The sequence below is a fragment of the Echinops telfairi genome, unplaced genomic scaffold (genome assembly GCF_000313985.2).
Source record: "Echinops telfairi isolate 266 unplaced genomic scaffold, ASM31398v2 ScPeMD7_31;HRSCAF=116, whole genome shotgun sequence".
NCBI classification, from domain to species: Eukaryota; Metazoa; Chordata; class Mammalia; order Afrosoricida; family Tenrecidae; genus Echinops; species Echinops telfairi.
In genome coordinates, this window is record NW_022103928.1 from 13,397,130 (window position 1) to 13,415,705 (window position 18,576).

Consider the following 18,576-nt stretch of genomic DNA (forward strand, 5'->3'; position numbering starts at 1 on the left):
GTGTGTGTGTGTGTGTGTGTGTGTGTGTGTGTGTGTGTGTGTGTTTGTCGGGGTTAGAGAGAAGAGTGGAAATTGAAATATTTCCAATCCCATACATTGCTAAAGGCTGATTAGGGAATGTTTAGTTAAGTCCAGCTCGTAGTGAGGCTAGAGGACAGAAGAGAACTGTCCCACAGGGATTTCAAGGCTGCACTCTTGACAGTAGCAGACAGTCACATCTTTCTACTGTGAAGTGGCTGGTGGATTTGAACCATCAACCTTTTGGTTAACAGTTTAGCACTTTAACCACTGTGCCACTAATGCTCCGCTATACACAGAAGTTAGATTTCTATATGTTGACCCCAAAAGACAGTCAAAATGTACTATTAAATTATTTTAATTTGCTTAAAAAGCAGAATATACATGGAAAATGATCATGCATATAAAAGGTTAATTAAAAATCCTCTAGTTTAACTCAAGATACAACCTAACACTGTACTTTGTTGCTTACCTCACTAACATAACTACCTCGAATCCTGCTTCAGGAGCCCTGGTGGCATAGTGGTTAGCAGTTTGAATCCACCATCCTCTCCTCAGAAGAAAAGTGAGGCTTTCTGCTCTTGTAAGTACAGTCTCAGAAACCCCCATGGCAGTTCTATCCAGTCTTATAGGGTCACCATGAGTTGAAATGACAGTGAGTGAGAATCTTGCTTCATTAATATCATAAAAGCTAGAATTAATAACACATAGGATAATTGCATTACTAAATGAAAAATAACTACATATTTCTGAGAAATATAACCCAGTCATGTTGATACATATCTTTGGGGGGGGAGGGCATAATTCAATTGATAACATTGCATCCTTTGCCCCCATCCCCACCCCGCCAATATTGATAACCTTGCTGTTATGTCAAGCACATTCACCCTATCATATCATAATAAAGTCTTAAAGCAACTCCAAATCCAAATTACATCCTGGTACAAATTTCTTCTTCATCTATAAGCCTGTGAAATCTAGAATATAAGTTCATTGCTTCTGCAGTGCAATGGTGGAATAGGTACATGGTTGGCATTTTCATTACAAACGAAAGAAATTTGAGGAAAAGATCATGCATATAAGGAAGTTCAAAGCCCGGTTTTCAAGTTGGTTCTGCGTTATAGTGACCTTATACACACCAGCGCGTCCAGTTGAGCCATCTTCAAAATCGCTGCTTTGTCTTTGCTATTACTGCAGCCACTGTGTCCAACCAGCTCACTGAGAGACTTTCTCTTCGGGGTTGACTTTACCAAGTGCAGTGTACTTCTCTAAGGACTGGTCTGCCTGAGAACATGCCCAAAGTATGCTTGAGATGAAGTCTCTCCATTCTTGCTTCAGGGAGCATTCTGGCTGTACTTCTTCAAAGGCGAATATGCTGGCTCTTCCAGCAGCCCATGGTCGAGTCCATAGTCTTTGTCAACACCATAATTCAAATGCATTGAGTCTTCTTCAGTCTTATCTATTGTCCAGCTTATGCCTGAGTGATTGAAAACCCTACGGCTTCAGCCATGGACACCTTCATCCTCCAAGTGACATCTTTGCTTTTGAATGTTTTAAAGAGGTCTTTTTGCAGCAGTAACCTGTAGGCCAGCGGTTCTCAGCCTGTGGGTTACAACCCCTTCAGGGGTTGAATGACCCTTTCATTGGGGTCTCCTGATTCATAACAGTAGCAAAATTACAGTTATGATGTAGCAATGAAAATAATTTTTATGGGTGGGAGGTCACCATCACATGAGGAACTGTATTAAAGGGCCGAGGCATTAGGAAGTTTGAGAACCACGGCTGTAAGTCATAAGAAAGGTAGTTAGAGGCTTTTGAACATACACAAGGAGACAGAGAAGGATGTGTAGGAGGTAAAGAACATAAGCAATCTGTAAATTCACTTTGACTTGGCATCCTGTGACACAAGAAAACACAACAAACGTCCAAACTTGAACTTCCCACCACTCCAACAACAAAGTTCAACCAATTCTGCTCCATGCTCATAACTTTGCTCGCTAGTGGAACTAAAATCCAATTAGAGAAAACCCTGTCCCAGCCGAGAGGGAGTCCCCCGCCGCGTCGCGGGGACGCAAAGGCGTGACACTCTCACTCTGACAATGGACAGTACTTGTGTCGGTGCCTTAGTGCTGGTCACGGTGCTCTTGCCGTGTAGGTGCTGTGTAACCCGTCACGACAAGGCTCCAGAGCAAGTTCGTGCTGCCAGTAGGAAAGCTAAGAGCAAACTGCGAACCACTAAAGAAAGAACATTGTCCAGTTGAATCAGGTCACTACTTGTCGGATGTGGTGATTGAATACAACATGGCTCAGTCGACATTATCAATATTTGGGGGGAGGGTTGTGATTAATGTGGCTAAGGTAGCAAAAAGGGTGAAATCATTAACCGTGAAACAACGCTCGCAGACCATTGAAAAGGTGAAAGAAGACCAAGAGAAAAGAGCCCAGGAAGCACCAGACACTGTCGGTAAGGAAGGAGACCATCCTCCCAAAAGGCCATTTCTCTCCCTCCTCCAGTTTCCCTTCAACGCCCAGGGAGCCTGCAGGTTAAAAAAAAAAAAGTAATTTTATTTACTGTATTGTGTTTTGCTATTTAGTATACTGTATTCATTTTGTTTAAATGCGTTCCAAAAATTCATTTTGTGGAAATGCGTATTTCCACAACCTAGGGATGTTAACTTTGTATTAAAGTCCTCAAAAAATAAATTTATAAGTGTAATATTTTGGACCGCAGAAAAAAGTACTTGGCTTTCCATGATTGCTTATGAGAAAATATGTTCAATTGTTTAATGTTTTGTTACTCGAACATGAATTTGGAACGAATTGAGTTCAACAACCAGTGTATCACTGCGCTCTATAGCCCTGCAGAAAAGACATAACATGCTAATCTTTGACGTCACCCTGGTCCTGCCATGTGGAACCGAGGGTACAAATTCGCATATAAGCCCTGGATTTCTGTTCACTTGCTGGGAGAAAGCAGAGAAGGAACTAGGACTCTGATTCCTACCATAGACCTTTCCCCTATCCCTGAGGGACTTCCACCAAACTCAAGTTGTGGTTAAACCTTCTTCTGAGCCTCTCACTAAAGGTAGAAACCTGGACGTCTAAAAATGTGGACTCTAACCAGTGAATTAACATTGTAATTCTCATTTTAAATTCTGATCCTCTAATTACAAATGCATGCCCTAAGGTCTTATGTGCAATCCTCGCCATGTCTGCCGTGCAATAAATAAAACAAGTTTAACAAACTTGAGTATTTCTCTATTGATTCTCTAAGATAAAATCCTACACAACATAGACATAATGCACATATCACAGGTTGCATATATGGATTTACTCCGCACTCACCGTGTGTTTGGCACTTGTATCCAGGTTCACTCGGGTCCTTTTTGACTGGTCCCCTCAATATGACAGCCACTCCTGAAAACCTCTCCTCCCACCCAAAGACAGGAAATGGGATGTTGTGGCAGGTAGCCAACAAAAATGGGAGGAAATGGGAGGGCTTTCTATCAAAGCGTGCTGTCTTTTAATCTCTGAACAAACTTTCTCAAATGCCTCCTCCACGAATTTCTTCTTGTGCTTCACTGACCGGAACTAGATCAGAAGTCCCCTTCTCTCCAGCTGCTGGGGCAGCTGGTAAAAGTGTGACTCTGGAAGCCACTCGATGGCCGTGAATTTGGTTTGGGGTTTGGCTTACGGTGGAAGACTGGCTAGAAAGAAGGAACTTTGTAGTATTAGGGAGCACCTGATAGTGGCTGCCACAAGAGGCTTCCTGCTGGAAATGGTACTTGGGTTCCGGGTTAAATAATGATGAAAAGGACACTTAATGGCTTGTCTACTCACTATCTCTTTCCTGAGAATTGCCTCTCCCTGCTCCAAGGAAGGACAGCCAAGGTCACGCAATTGTTCCTCTCCCTTACAGTTGCATTGTAACCGATTTTAATAAATACTGTCAAATTATCTTTCATTCATTTGCTTCTCTCTGGGGATTTTTTTAAATGTTCCTTTTATTAAAGCTAATAGTGTAAGGATCTGATGCTTGCTTAGCTGTTGACCCTCTATTCATTAACTCTCTATCAGTTAAAATCTCAATTATTGAGGAGAAATTATCCAACTCTTAAAGACTTCCTGCTTAACCTTAAAGTGTTCTCTTCCATGCCGCTGAATGCAGGCTACCTGGTGTCCACAACCTCCAAGCTGGAAAGGGCAGTCCCTCTTCCTGACTCATCAATCCTGCTTGAGGATTTCCCTCGAATCTCATATGCACCCCTCTTCTTTCTCTTAGATATGAAAGAGACATAAATGTATCTGGTTCCCCCTTCTGGATGAAGCTATGAAGACCAGAGAAGGTTAATTCACCTGGTGAGATTATATACCCTTTATTCAGATGATTTGACACAAAATATTATTAACAGTGTATAGTGAGTTGAATAATGTCTCCGCCAAATCCATATCCACCCATAACTTCAAACCTTATTTGGAAAGTGGGTAATTAGGCAGATATGATTGAGACAAAGATCCAGGTTAGACCATAGTACAAGCCAAGAGCATAAGCTTTGGACAACCATCGTAAGCTCAGAGCAAGACAAGAAAGGATTTTTTCTCAGGACTTCTAGAAGGAGCCAACTCTGCTGATACCTTGATCTTAGACTTCTAGCCTCCAGAACTGAGAGAGAACAAATTTCTGTGTTATAAACCATGAAGTTTGTGATAATGTGTTACAGAAACCCAGTAAACTAATATACTTGTATTAGAAAACTGAAAAGCAAAAAAAGGACAGTAAGCCCTGGTGGAGTAGTGGTTACTTGTTGAGCTGCTAACCACAAGGTCAGCAGTTCAAAACCACCAGGCACCAGTGGTATGAGTGGTGCTACTGGGAGGGTAGAGGGAGAATGGGTTGGAAAGAGGGAACTGATTACAAGGAACTATATGTGACCTCCTCCCTGGGGTACGGACAACCGAAAAGTGGGTGAAGGGAGACGCCGGACAGGGCAAGATATGACAAAATAATAATTTATAAACTATCAAGGGCTCATGAGGGAAGGGGGAGCAGGGAGGGAGGGGAAAAATGAGGACCTAATGCCGGGGGCTTAAGTGGAGAGGAAATGTTTTGAGAATGATGAGGGCAATGAATGTACAAATGTGCTTTACACAGTTGATGTGTGTATGGATTGTGATAAGAGTTGTATGAGCCCCTAATAAAATGATTAAAAGGAGAAAAAAACACAAAGAACCACCAGGCACCCCAAAGGAGAAAGGAAGTTTCCTGCTTCTGCGAAGAGTTACCCACAGAGGCAGTTCTACTCTGTCCTACTAGTTTGTTATGAGTTGGAATCAGCGCAAAGGCAGAGAATGAGTTTTCAGGGTACAGCGGAAACCAGAAGAACTAGATATTTCCTGGCTACCACTGCCAACTGCTCTGAAAAGGATGGCCTTAGCGGGTCCTGAATAGAGTGGGTGAAAGCGTGAAGCCAAATGAAAATCATAAGAGACCAGGCTACCTGATGGGAAAGAGCAAGAGAATAGACCTTAGCGACCCGGAAGGTCTGGACAGGGACTCACCTCTGTGGTAGAATACTCAGCCAAATAAGATCAAAGGGCAGCATTGGTCAAGGACCAAGTTCAGAGGTTATAAAAGAAGGAGAAAAGGAAGTGGGATAAGTGGTGGCACACTGAGGTGCTTGCAAAATTAGGTAAAGCAAAGATGTAGGAATTATTGAATGTAAAACTCATGATTTGGTCTGTAAACCATCACCTAATTTACAATAAGTTTCTGGTTTTGTTTTTTAAAAAGATCACCGAGGAGCACCGGCGGTGCCATGGCCAGGGGCTCAGATGCCAGCTACAGGTCAGAGGTGCACTCCCAAGGACTCTGGGAGGAGAGGCCTGGCGGCCTGTACCCATAAAGATTGCAACTTAGGAAATCCTGTGGAGCTGTTCCACTTTATCCTGTAAGGTTACTATGAATCAGAATCTTCTGCAAGGCAATTGTTTGGTTATTTTGTTTATTTACTTAAGCATTGGTGAATATAAAGTAATTATTACTATTGCATCAACAAGCATTTGTTGTGTACCTACTGTATGTCGCAGCATACCTAAGACCTCAGAATGCGGCGGCGGTGACCACATGATCGATGTACGGCCCCCATCCCAGGGGGATGGACAGCAGAAAAGTGGGTGAAATGAGACAGCAGTCGGTATAAGACATGAAAAAAATAAAAAATTATAAATTATCCAGGGGCATGGTGGAGTGAGGGGGAAAATGAAGAGCTGATGCCAGGGATTCATGTAGAAAGAAAATGTTTTGAAACAGATGATGACAACATCTGTACAGATGTGTTAGACAAAATGGATATATGTATGGATTGTGATAAGAGCTGTTAGAGCCCCCAATAAAATTTGTTTAATTTAAAAAAAAGTAAAGAAAACAGCCCTAAGACAGGAGGAAGGCATGTGAGCTTTGGGGCTCAAAGAGTCGAGTGAGGTGCAGTGAACAGAGCCCAATTTCAGAGCCCTTCTACAGGAGGGTTGTCATACGTAGAAAGAGAAATGAACAAATGAATAATAAATAAAATTTAGAAGTCCATTGTCATTGAATCAATTCCAACTTACAGCCACCCTGTAAGACGGAGAAAACTGTCCTCTACGTTTCTGGGACTGTAGCTACCACATATTCTTCCCAGACAGCAGCTGGTGGGTTTGAACCACCAATTTTTCAGGTAGCAGCTGAGCACCTACACCTGGTACAGTTAACCACTGTACCCTCAGGGATCCTTAACAAATAAATACTGTGCACAGATGAATCAATGGCTGAAAAAATAATAATTCACAACCGTAGTGAGTACTTTACAGTATCAGTGTGTACCGTGCAGTATTGGGGATATACTTATACTTAAAAAAAAACTAGTTGTAATAATCTGAAATTCAGAATTAACTCACTACCATTTAGTCGATGCTGACTCAGAGCGACCTATTACAGGGCAGGGTAGAACTGCCCCTGTGAGTTCCCAAGACTGCAACTGTTAACAGGAATAGAAAGCCCAGCCTGTCTCCTAGGAGCTGCTGATGGTTTCAAACTGCCTACCATGTGGATCTCAGCCCAACTCATAACCACTGCACTACCAGGGCTCCTTCCTCAATGATAGGTACTAAAATAGTTGTTTCATCAATAAATGAATAAGTAGGTGGACCAATGACTCTATACATGTGAGTTCACATACACCCCTTATATTCATTTTGATGTATGGTAGCCCCAAGGGTTATGCTACACTTCTCTCATTTCACACACTCCCAAAAAGAGTAAATAACATTCCCTCAATTAGTCTGGATATCACCACATTTGTTGATGATTGAATGTTAATAAAGGAATTCCTATGCTGTCTTTTAAATCGAGAGGCCGAGAAAGTCTCTTCACAGTGCTCTAAAGTTAATTGGCATATGTAGTTAAGTCTGAATCAAAGGAGGCCCGTAGGATCAAATTCCCATTGACGATCCTCAGCTGACTTGGTCATCCAGATAGTCTTTACTGGGAGGGTTTAATGTGCAGGTGACCATCTGTTGCCGAGAGACTTGATATCTCCTGTTGGAGGTAAGCTAACCTGGTAGCTAAGACTGCTAGGTCAGAGAGACCTGGGTTCAAACTATTAATTCTGCTCGATGACCTACAACAAGCAACTTAGGCTATGTCTCAGTTTACTTGTCTTTAAAATGGTGATGACAACAGGACCTATTTCATAGGGTGATTCTAACAAGATGAGGTTTTTAACCAGTGTATGGTGGAGTACATGTAGGGCTGCTAATCAAAAGGTTGATGGTTTGAACCTACCAGCTGCCCCAAGGGTGAAAGAGGTGTCTGTTTCCATAGATACTGACAGTCTTGGGAACCCTATGGGGCCATTCTAATTTACCCTGTACCATCTCTTTCCGTTGGAATTGATTCTACACAGTGGATTTTAAGACATAATAAATGCTAAATACAAATTAACATACATTATTTTCATGTATATAAAATTCTTATTTAAAAGAAAGTTAGTTTTGTTGGACCCCTCAGAATTACCATAAAAAACCCAAATCTATTGCCTCTGGTGAATCTGCCCCATGGTGACCTTGTGTGTTGCAAAGGATACTAGAGTTCTTGATTGTAATCATCATGGACACAGACTGCCATTCCTTTCTGCCAGGTGCATCTGGGTGAATTCGAAATACCAACCTTTCCGTTAGTAGTTGAATGCAAAGCTACATAATTACTCCCATAGGCCCCTGCTGTGGTGTCAATTCCAACCCAATAGCTACCCAAGAGGTCTGAGAAGAATGGCCCCAGAGTATTCCCAAGGCTGTAATCTTGATGGAAGCAACTGGCACAGCCTTCTCTGCTGAGCAGCTGCGGGGTTCAAACCACCAACCTTGGGGTTAGTAGCCAAGTACTTTAACCACTGTGCCACCCAAATAAATGAATGAATAAAAGCAAACCTGTTGCCATCGAACCCATTGTGACTCATAATGACTCTACAGGACAGAGTAGAACTGCCCCAGAGAGTTCCCAAAGCTGAAATCTTTATGGAAGCAGACTGCCACTTCTTTCTCCTGCAGAGCAACTGTTAGGGTTGAATTGTTGACCTTTCAGTTAAAGGCTGAGCACCTAACCACCAAATCACCTGGACTCCTTAAAGCTACACAATTAATTCCTGGAGTTTGACCTGGGTCTAACAGCATAGCTCTGTGCACGAAGGGGCAATGGGACTGACCCCTGGTGTCATCTCTTACCACTGCCCCTCCTCTCTCGGTTTCATAAACCCTGCCATGGAATCCTTCCTACCACCTAAGGAAAAGTGGACAAGCATCCTTTGATTTCCAAGGGTTCATCCGGGGACATATATTGATATTCACAAGCGCTCTCAGATCTCTTGTGGTCCTTGCCCTAGATTCTACCTTGGTTTCAAAGGAAGCGCAACTCAAGAATTTATTTCCCAGGCAAGTCACCAAATTCGTAAGTGAATTGAATGTCATAGTGGGGGACATTCAGAATGAAATGCTGAGCATGGGGAGATGATGGGGTTTGTAGAGTTGATCTAATCCGGTGGTTCTCAACCTTCCTAATGCCACAACCCTTTAATACAGTTCCTCATGTTTGGGTGAACTCCCAACCATAAAATGATTTTCATTGCTACTTCATCACTAATTTTGCTACTGTTATGAATTGGGCAACCCCTGTGAAAGGGTTGTCAGACCCCAAAGGGGTCACGACCCACAGGTTGAGAACCGCTGACCTAATTACTGCAAGCACCTAGCAAACCACCGATGAAAACAATCCTAGAGAAAGATGCCTCCATATTTGCATTTGCCACTAGCATGGCTTAAATCCCTCTTTATGGGAATTTTATCAGGAAAATTTCGTCCTACCAAAATAATTCTTGAGAAAATGCAAGTGAGCTTACCCTAAGAAAACTCTCTTGCCCTAAATCCAAACACATAAGACAGGTAAACCGAGGGGATGCTTTCTCAGAAGATTAAGGTGCTGTTTTGTGTCTTTTTTAACCTTCAAAAATTACTTCTAACCTAGAATTTGTTGATGTATGCAGTGCTAACACGTGACCCGATTTGCACACAAGTTTTTCTTTATATCCTGCTTTTTGTAATAACCTCACCACATTTTCTAAGTGTCTTTAAGTGTCGTGTATGTGTGTGTGTGTGTGTGTGTGTGTGTGTGTGTGTTCATCCCGACATTTAATCAGAAAGTAGGTTTTGTGTTCCTGAGGCTTAACTACATTTTGTGACAAGGCAGAAAGCAGAGGTAGCCCGAGTATTTTCTTGCTTTGATTTTGTTTGGTTTGGTTTTGAGCGCGGAGGGTGGGGATTTTCTTGTTCTGGTTTGGTTTTGAGCTCGGAGGGTGGGGATTGAGCGTGGCCTTGCCTCAGAAGGAGACAGTTTCGTGCATTCAGGAGGCGCTAGTACCTAGGTTCAGCTTTCCTTCCTTGTCCTGAGGCAATGGAAAGATCCAGGAAAAACGACTCACTGGAGCAGCCTGCAAAGGAGTCCCGTTGTCCAAAGTGGGCACTTACGCAGCATGACCAAGGCCACTTCTGCCCTTCAACAGCCGGACCACGCCTGCACCACAGCACACCGCGGCAGAGTGTTAGACCCCACACATGGGGCATGAAGTTGTAGCCCCAAGGAGATATGGCCAAAATGGCTGAGATTAATATGGCGGAATGGGGTCTTAAGAGGAAGTTGGTTTACCTTTATAAAGAAATGAGGTGAAAAAATGTTACAGTCTTGATGACCTTATGTAAAGAGCACTTGGGTTCTGCCCTATGTGTCATGAGTGAGAATTGACCAGAGGCTTGATGATGGCTGCTTGCTTCCTTCCTTTCGTTCTCTCTCTCCTTTTCCTTTCTTTCTTTCTTTCTTTCTTTCTTTCTTTCTTTCTTTCTTTCTTTCTTTCTTTCTTTCTTTCTTTCTTTCTTTCTTTCTTTCTGCTGTGTTACCTTATATACTGGTTCCCAGTGTATTAAGGATTAAATAAAACATAGAATGCAAAACAAACAAAAGAAGAATGCCAAACAAATGGACTAAGTTTAACTCCCCCTCTCTAGATTATACTATTTGTAACCCTTCATCTTAGATTTCCCCAAAATTAACTAACCCTTTGCTCTCTTCCAAACATACAGCACACATGAAAGAGTGTTGAAATGATGCTCTACACGGCCTGCCTTTTCCTCTCCCCCTAATGATGCCGGAACTAAACAACGGGAACCCTGGTGGCACAGTGGGTTAGGCCCTGGGCCTCAAGGCCAGCAGTACAAACCCACCAGCCGCTCAATGGGAGAAAGATGAGGCTCTTTGCACCTGCACAGATGTCCAGTCTTGAAGACCCCACATAGGGTTGCTAGGCATTGTAATCCATTAGTTGGCAGTGGGTTGGGTTTGCTTACCGCTTCTCAGAGCTGCTGGAGGCTTTGGACAGCAACATCTCATTTCTGGGCCCAAGGAACTTGGTGAGCTGGTAAGACTCCAATTTGCCCTGAGAAGCTCTGTGCCAGTCTAGCTGTGTGACCTTGGACAAAGTCACTTTGTACCTTCAAGTGAGGGGGCTTAATGAGCAGACCCAGCGCTCCTGTGATTGACGGGCAGACAGTGCCTTGCCCAGCCCAAGGGCCAGTTTAGGGCTAAGTGGGCTGCGACCTTGGACATCATGGCATGCCCTTTCCTCAGACACATGCGGCAACAGTGCTGTCTAGCGCTGTCCTTCACTAGGTCTACCTAGTCCAGCTGTGGTCACCTGGGGCCAAATGTACTGTTTTCCTCAAAATAACTTTGCTTCTAGCTGTTGCCCTAAAGCTAATCATATTACATGTGTTTCTTTTCCCTCTCGTGCAAACAATGAAACAAACAAAACAAAAAACTCACAGCACTTTAAAATGTTTTTATAATTATTATTATAAGAAAGTTGCCAGTTACAGCCTCTAAGCCACCCAAAGAGGTGTGCAAAACAAATTGCTTCTTATGTAACCCTATCAGTTGATAGTAAGAATGAATGGGGAGGTTTGTGTAGCAAAATATAACCCTTCCCTGGCTTAAAAATGTCCAATGTGTGAGTCATTCATCCGTGCCCTTTAATACTATGTCACTGTGCCCTCTTTTTGAAGCTGTTGAACTAACTCCCATTGGCACAAATTTGCCACACTCGCCGACTCCCAAATCCTACTGCCATCAATCAATTGCTGACTCAGGGCGGCCCTAGGTAGGATTTCCAAGACTACCAAAATCTTGATGGGAACCAACAGTCACGTCTCTCTCTCACAGAGCAGCTGGTGGGTTTGAACTGCGGACCTTGCCGTTTGAAGCCTAGCACATAACTCATAGCGCCACCTAGGCTCCTTTCCTGGCACCAAGAACCTGGCTTACCAAGAGCCACCAACATCTGTTCCAGCTGACCATAAAATAGAATTAAATCCACGCTGAGAGATGGAGACCATTCTTAACCCAGGACTGTCTGTGTGAGAAAGAATCCAAGCTCAGGTCTCTGGTTACAGGATTTAAGGGCAACTGAGAATACAGGGGGATTTCAGCCCAGCCAGCCTTGGGCCGAGAGAATCCCCATTAGTTCTATCTCAGAAAACCCACCCTGACTGTGTCAAGCAGTAGAGACTTCCTTGATAAGGCCTCTTCCCTCACCTAGGGGAACATTTACTGAAGCTGCCGCCACTGGGCCCAGCTGGGCATCTCAGAAGCCCTCCATTCACCCATGACTGAAATCACTACAGAGCTCTCTGTGGGAAGCCCAGCAGAAAACACATCCTGGGGACATATTGTTTTGTCCCCTGCTTGGCCACAGAAGGCGGACACCCGGTTTCAATGATGCCTTTGTTATCAGATCAAGCAACCCCTTCTGGTTTTCTCTTTGAATGAAAATCCAACACCTGCACTCCAGCACTTGGGTGCCCCCGGCACCAGCCCTGGGATAGGAGTCCTCAATGTGGACCTCAAAGCCCCTTGGATCCTGTTACAGAAGCCAGACGGGGATGTTGGAAGGGGCCGTGAAGAAAAGACGCAAGACTCTTTATCCGCATGGGAACCGGTCCCTTCTTCAAGGGCTGCACAGAAGGGCAAGGCCAGCCTGGAGTTTTCACCTGAAGTCTCTGCGACCAGCCCGGAAGCCACCACCCCTGCGTGCCAGGGCCAACCCTCACCGCAGCCCCTCCCACAGCTGGGGTGAGCCATTCAGCAGTCAGAGCAACATGCTTTTTTTTTCTTCCGATTTCTGGCTTGAACTAGGCAAGGTCGTTGACTCAGAGTCATTATTATAACTGAATTTTTCCAAACTCAGAGCTATTGTCTTTCCAACTATATCAGGGGCCAGGACATGTTCAAAGAATTGGAGACGCCATTCCAAATTCAGAAAGGGCAGGAGAGAAAGTGGAGCCACAGAAGGAACACTATTGCAAACAATATAATTCATGATCGCTCTATAGAACATTGCCCTTACTAGTGTACAGAAGTAAGATTTTGCTGAGGATAATTCAAAGATGATTGTAGCAGTACATCAACAGAGCGCTGCCAGAGAGTCACGCTGGAATCAGAAAGGCTCTGAAACGAGGGGTATCAGGGCTGACATTAGATGTGTCTTGGATGAGAGCATAGAATAAAACATGGGTGGAAAGACGTTTACCTGTGTTTTACTGACTAGTCAAAGGCATTTGACTCTGTGAATCATAGCAAACTCTGATAACCCTGTGAAGAAAGGGAATTCTGGAACACTTGATAGTGCTCGTGCAGTATCTAAATAAAAAACCAAGAGGCAGTTATTTGAACTGAACAAGGGAATACGGCATGGTTTAAAACCAGAAAAGGTATGTGTCAGGGTTGTACCTTTTATCAGACCTATTAAATCTCTAGGCTGAGAAAATATTTTTTTAATAAATCATTTTATTGGGGGCTCATGCATTTCTAATCACAATGCATACATACATCCATTGTGTCAAGCATATTTATACATTTGTTGCCATCATTTTCAAAACATTTTCTTTCTACTTGAGCCCTTGGTATCACCTCCTCATTTTTCCCTTCATTTTCCCTCATGAACCCTTGCTAATTGATGTTATTATTTTTCCATGTCTTACACTGACCAATATCTCCCTTTACCCACTTTTCTGTTGTCCATCCTCCTGACAGGGGGATTCAGGTAGATCATTGTGATCAGTTCTCCATTTTATATATCTAACTGCATAATATAAATTAGTATAAAATAATATGAGTAAAATAAAATTTAGTACAAAATCATTGAGCACAATTATTATTTTCAACAACTCTTTTCTCCTCTCCCCAAACTTTCTGATTTTGGAACAGGCCCCCAGCTCTTCTTTGAACATCGTCTTATAATCCATCACTGTCCGTTCCATTGCAACTCATATTGACCTTCTCAGACAGAGTAAAATGGCCACATCAGGTTTCCAGGGCCTGTTCTTACAAAAGCAGAAGGCACATATTTTTTTACAATAAACCTAGGAGTCAGTACTGCACAACTTTTTTCCTTTTACAAGAAAACTTCACTGCAGTGTAATTTACATACAATAAAATTCACCCACATAAAGTTTGCAGCTCAATAGTTTTTAGTATACCAGCATCCCTGGTTACGACTAAGTCTGTCTTTAAGCCAAATCTGTATGTAAGTCAGAGCTGTTAAGTACGGCTCACCGCTAGCATGAGTTGGTCAAATGTTTGTCTTAGTATTTAATAGGTAGTATACCTTTCTGTGCATAAAGTACACTCATGAAACACTTCTAGATTCACTGTAACTATTTTAACATAATAATACAGTAATAATATTAATAATGTTTTGATGAGAGTTGCAAAATTGTGCCTGCTTGTGTATACTTCACATGTCTAATACAATAGGTGTTGGGGGTGGGGGAGGTGACACATAACTATGGGTTGCACATAAGTCACATGTGCATAACCCAGGAGCTGTCTGCATTTGCAGAGTTATGCAAGCCTCACCACAATCAATTTGGGGACATCTTCATTGCCCAAGAAGAAACCTTCTCCACTGGCCACCCTTCCCTATTCCTCCCAATCTCCAATGTCCACCTCAGCTTTCAGCAATGACTGGTCTTGTTTCTAGTTTTTGAGTTTGCCTATCCCGGACATTTTTTACAAACAGAAACCCGCATTGCATAGTCCTTCATTACTGGTTTCTTTCAGCTAGGGTATTATTTTGAAGGCTCAACCATGTATCCGTACTTCATTCTTCATTCTTAGGGGTGTACATTTTTCTACTGCTGTGAAGCTGGTAGAAAAGCAAATCGACCTTGTTACACTGAACATTTTAGTGACAGTAAGTGGCCAGCATTGTGCGGCCGCCCATTGCCTCTATATACGTTCAAAGCAGTCTCATCACCTAAAGGAACCCCTGTACCTATTCATGATTCACCCCCTTGTCGTTGTTGCCCCCAACCTCTGGCAACCATTAAGCCTTGTTCTCTTTCTCCGGATTTACCAATTCTGGAAACATCATGTAAATGGAATGAAACGCTATGTAACCTTTTGTATCTGACTTCTTTTGCTTTTGAAGGTTGTCCAAATTGTTGCTTAAATTAAATTGTATTCCTCCGTAAGGCTGAATGATCTTCCACTGTGCATATGCCACAGTTTGTGTCTTCCTTCCTTTGCAGATGGGCACTTGGGCTGTTTCCACCTTTTGGCTATACTACATCATGCTGCTGAGAACAGACGTGAGCATGTACTGGTTGGAGCACCTGAGTATATACCTTGGCGTGCCATTCCTGGACTGTATAGTAATTCTATCTTGACTCTTGGAGGCACTGCCAAACTGTTGTTCACTCTGCTCAGTGGTGCCTGAATCATTTTATACCTCTACCACTGAAGTACAGAAGTTCCAGTTTCTCCACATCCGTGACAGCACTTGTGCTTCTTTTGTTTCTTATAGCCATCTTAGTGAGCGGAAAGTGGTACTTCATAATGGGATTCCCCTAATAACTAATGATGTGGAGCATCTTTTCATGTGTATTTCCCTTTAAGATGTATGGCCGAATGTAGTCCATTTTCTGGATTGAACACATGTATATATGCATCTCTTTCTGAGCCCTTCGGGGCAGTTCCCCTTCGGAGCTATTATGAACAACGCTGCTGTGAACAGTGATGCGTAAGTTCTCCTGTGGCATGTGTCTCCATTTCTCTTGGAGGCACAGTATTTTTACACCAATTCTAGCCAAGACTACACCCAAAATGCTTCTAAGCAAGTGAGGTACCAAAATGAGGAAACCAGTCACAGGACTAATAGCCTACATGAACCACGCTTCTTTTAGCCCAGTGGTTCTCAGCCTTCCTAATGCCACGACCCTTTCATACAGTTCCTCATGTGGTGGTGACCCCCCAACCATAAAATGATCTTTGTTGCTACTTCATCACTGTCATTTTGCTACTGTTATAAATCAGACGACCCCTGTGAAAGGGTCTTTCGACCCCCAAAAGGGTCACCACTCACAGGTTGAGAACCGCTGCTCTAACAGGAGACTAACTGCATGCTATTCAGATACATCTATTGGCCATTTGACCAAGGACGTGATAGAATGGCCTAGGTAGAATGAAAGAAAATGTAGAACAATATTCAGATTTCTGAAAAAGGTCAAATGTACTGCACCGTCGGAGACTAGAGGAACCCTTGACCCTATAAAACAACCTTGAACTGGGAACGGAAGCGACTCCTGGAGGTCACCTGCCAGCAACATTAGCAGAGTGACTTGTAAACTACACCTTGTCACCCATGAGTAATGTGCTCCTTCAACGATAGGAGCAAATGATCACTTACTCTGAATCAGAGGGGAGAAGGCAAGCTGGGGAAGGGAAGCCGGATCAATGGACCAGAACACACAGAATAGAAACAATGAGAATGCTGACCCAGTGTGAAAATGGTGACCAATGTCAAGGGGCATTTTTGTCTAAAACTTGTTAAATGGAAGCCTCATTTGCTAAAATGTTTAAAAATAGAATAAAAGTATTTATTTAGAAAAATAAAAATAAGTGAGGTACAGAGAGACTAAGTAACTTGCCCAAGATCACACAGCTAATTCATAACACTATGGGACTCAAACTCAAGTCTATGGGGCGCTCTTGGCTGTACAGCTCTATACTCCTGAGGTTTATCAAAGACTACTTCTCCTATATGGAGCACCACAGCTCACTTCCTCCCTGGGTCTTTAGAAAGACTCTGAAAAGAAATGCCTCAGGAAGAGTTTCTATGAGAGCTGAGGGTGAACTTTCTCCCATTAACACTGGTTAGTTAAGCCTAGAAGTGGCTGCCAAGGGAGGGGTGAATTCCCCCTTTGGGCTAAAGGATCCTTTGTTGGAGTCTCGGCAGGGATGCCTTGCTTCTGCAATGGGGTTTGATTCAAGGCTGTCCAAATGGCAGGCCCCAGTATGCATCTGGTATGCAAATGGTGTGAGAGGAGCCAGGCTGCCACAAGCCTCCCTCATTCTTTTCCGGCCTGGTTCTAAGGCCCTCTTCTCCCTGCCCCTGACCCCAAACCTGTTCCTAGGGCCTGCCCCACACAGCAGCACTCCCATATTCTCTCCTGGTCAACCCCAGGCCCTGACCTGCTCTGACCTGGAGCTTTGGCTGCCTACTGGGATGGCTACAGAGAGGCCAGCCAAGGCCAAGTTGAACTAGGGCCGGTGTTGGGAGGGGGAAAGGTGACAGAGTTCAGTAAGGAAGAGAGAGATGAGCCAGAGTCCAGGGAGCAAGAAAGACCAGAGGAACCTTTTCAGAATGCCTGTTTCCAAACACTCTTTGAGGAACACTGGGGAGTTGGGGAGAGAATCCCCAAAACCTCCCCAGGGGAGTGATAGTAATCAGAGCACAAGCTGTAAAATGAGACCTTTGTTCCTGTGGCTTGTGGAAACAGTGTCACTTGATATATTGCTACAGGATGTTTTAATTTTTTTTTTAAATCCTACCGAAAAGTAGATAATCGTACAGAATCCTGCAACTGTTTTTGTGCTAATTATAGAAAACATAAAATTCAAAGTCTGTTTTGAGAGTGGTTGTAGTTATGACCTATAGTGGAAACACTTTGGGCTTTAATGTCAGAGAGAACATCCATCCCTCAATGACTATTAGACCCTGAAGACTTTTCTTAACTTCTACGTATGGATGGAGTTGTGTCTTTCCAAATATGTGCTGTAAACCCTAACTTCCATGTCTGTGATTCTAGTCACATCTGGGAATGGACTGTCCTTGTTATGTTACTGAGAAAGGATTGTGTCGAGTCTATCTCTTTTGAGACAAAAGGGAGATTAAATAAGTAAGCAATGAAGCAAAGATGGAGAAGAGAGGTGCTAGGCCACATGAAGATTTCCCAGGAGAAGGAGATCAGAAGAGCCAAAGACATTCTCCCAGAGTCAAGAGGGAGAGAACACTCTCCTGCAGAGCCAGCACCCTGAATTTGGACTTGGGACCTCCTTTCATTCATTCAGCCACAGAAAGAAAGAAAGGCATAAGTGAATGTCAGCAGAGACTTTGAAACTTGTTCTTGAATGGTGAGCAGCTACAGCGAGTGTCAGAAATGATGACATAAAAGCTGAACAGAAATCTCAAAGGGAAACTCAAGAAGGCAATGTAGCATAAGGAAGTATTCAAAGACCTGGAGATAGAAAGTCAAAAAGGAAACACATGTTCAATATATCTCCTGCGGAAAGAGCGAATGAAAAAATATAAGCTTCAAGTTGCAATACTGAAGGGATTCTATGGGCAAAATAACGAACTAGGCCAGACGCATTCAGGGAAGGTAGAAGAAATACACAGTCACTATGCCAAAAAAGCATTGGTTGATGTTCAACCCTTTCAAGAAGTAGCATAGGATCAAGAACCAAGGATATGGAGAGAAGAAATCCAAGCCACACCAAAGGGATTAGTGAAAAACAAGGCTTCAAGAACTGATAGAATACTGGGTTCAGAAGCAACAAAGCCCACATGGAAGAAGCACACCAGCCTATGCAACCACGAGGTGTCGAAGGGATCAGGTGTAAGGCATCATCAGAACAAA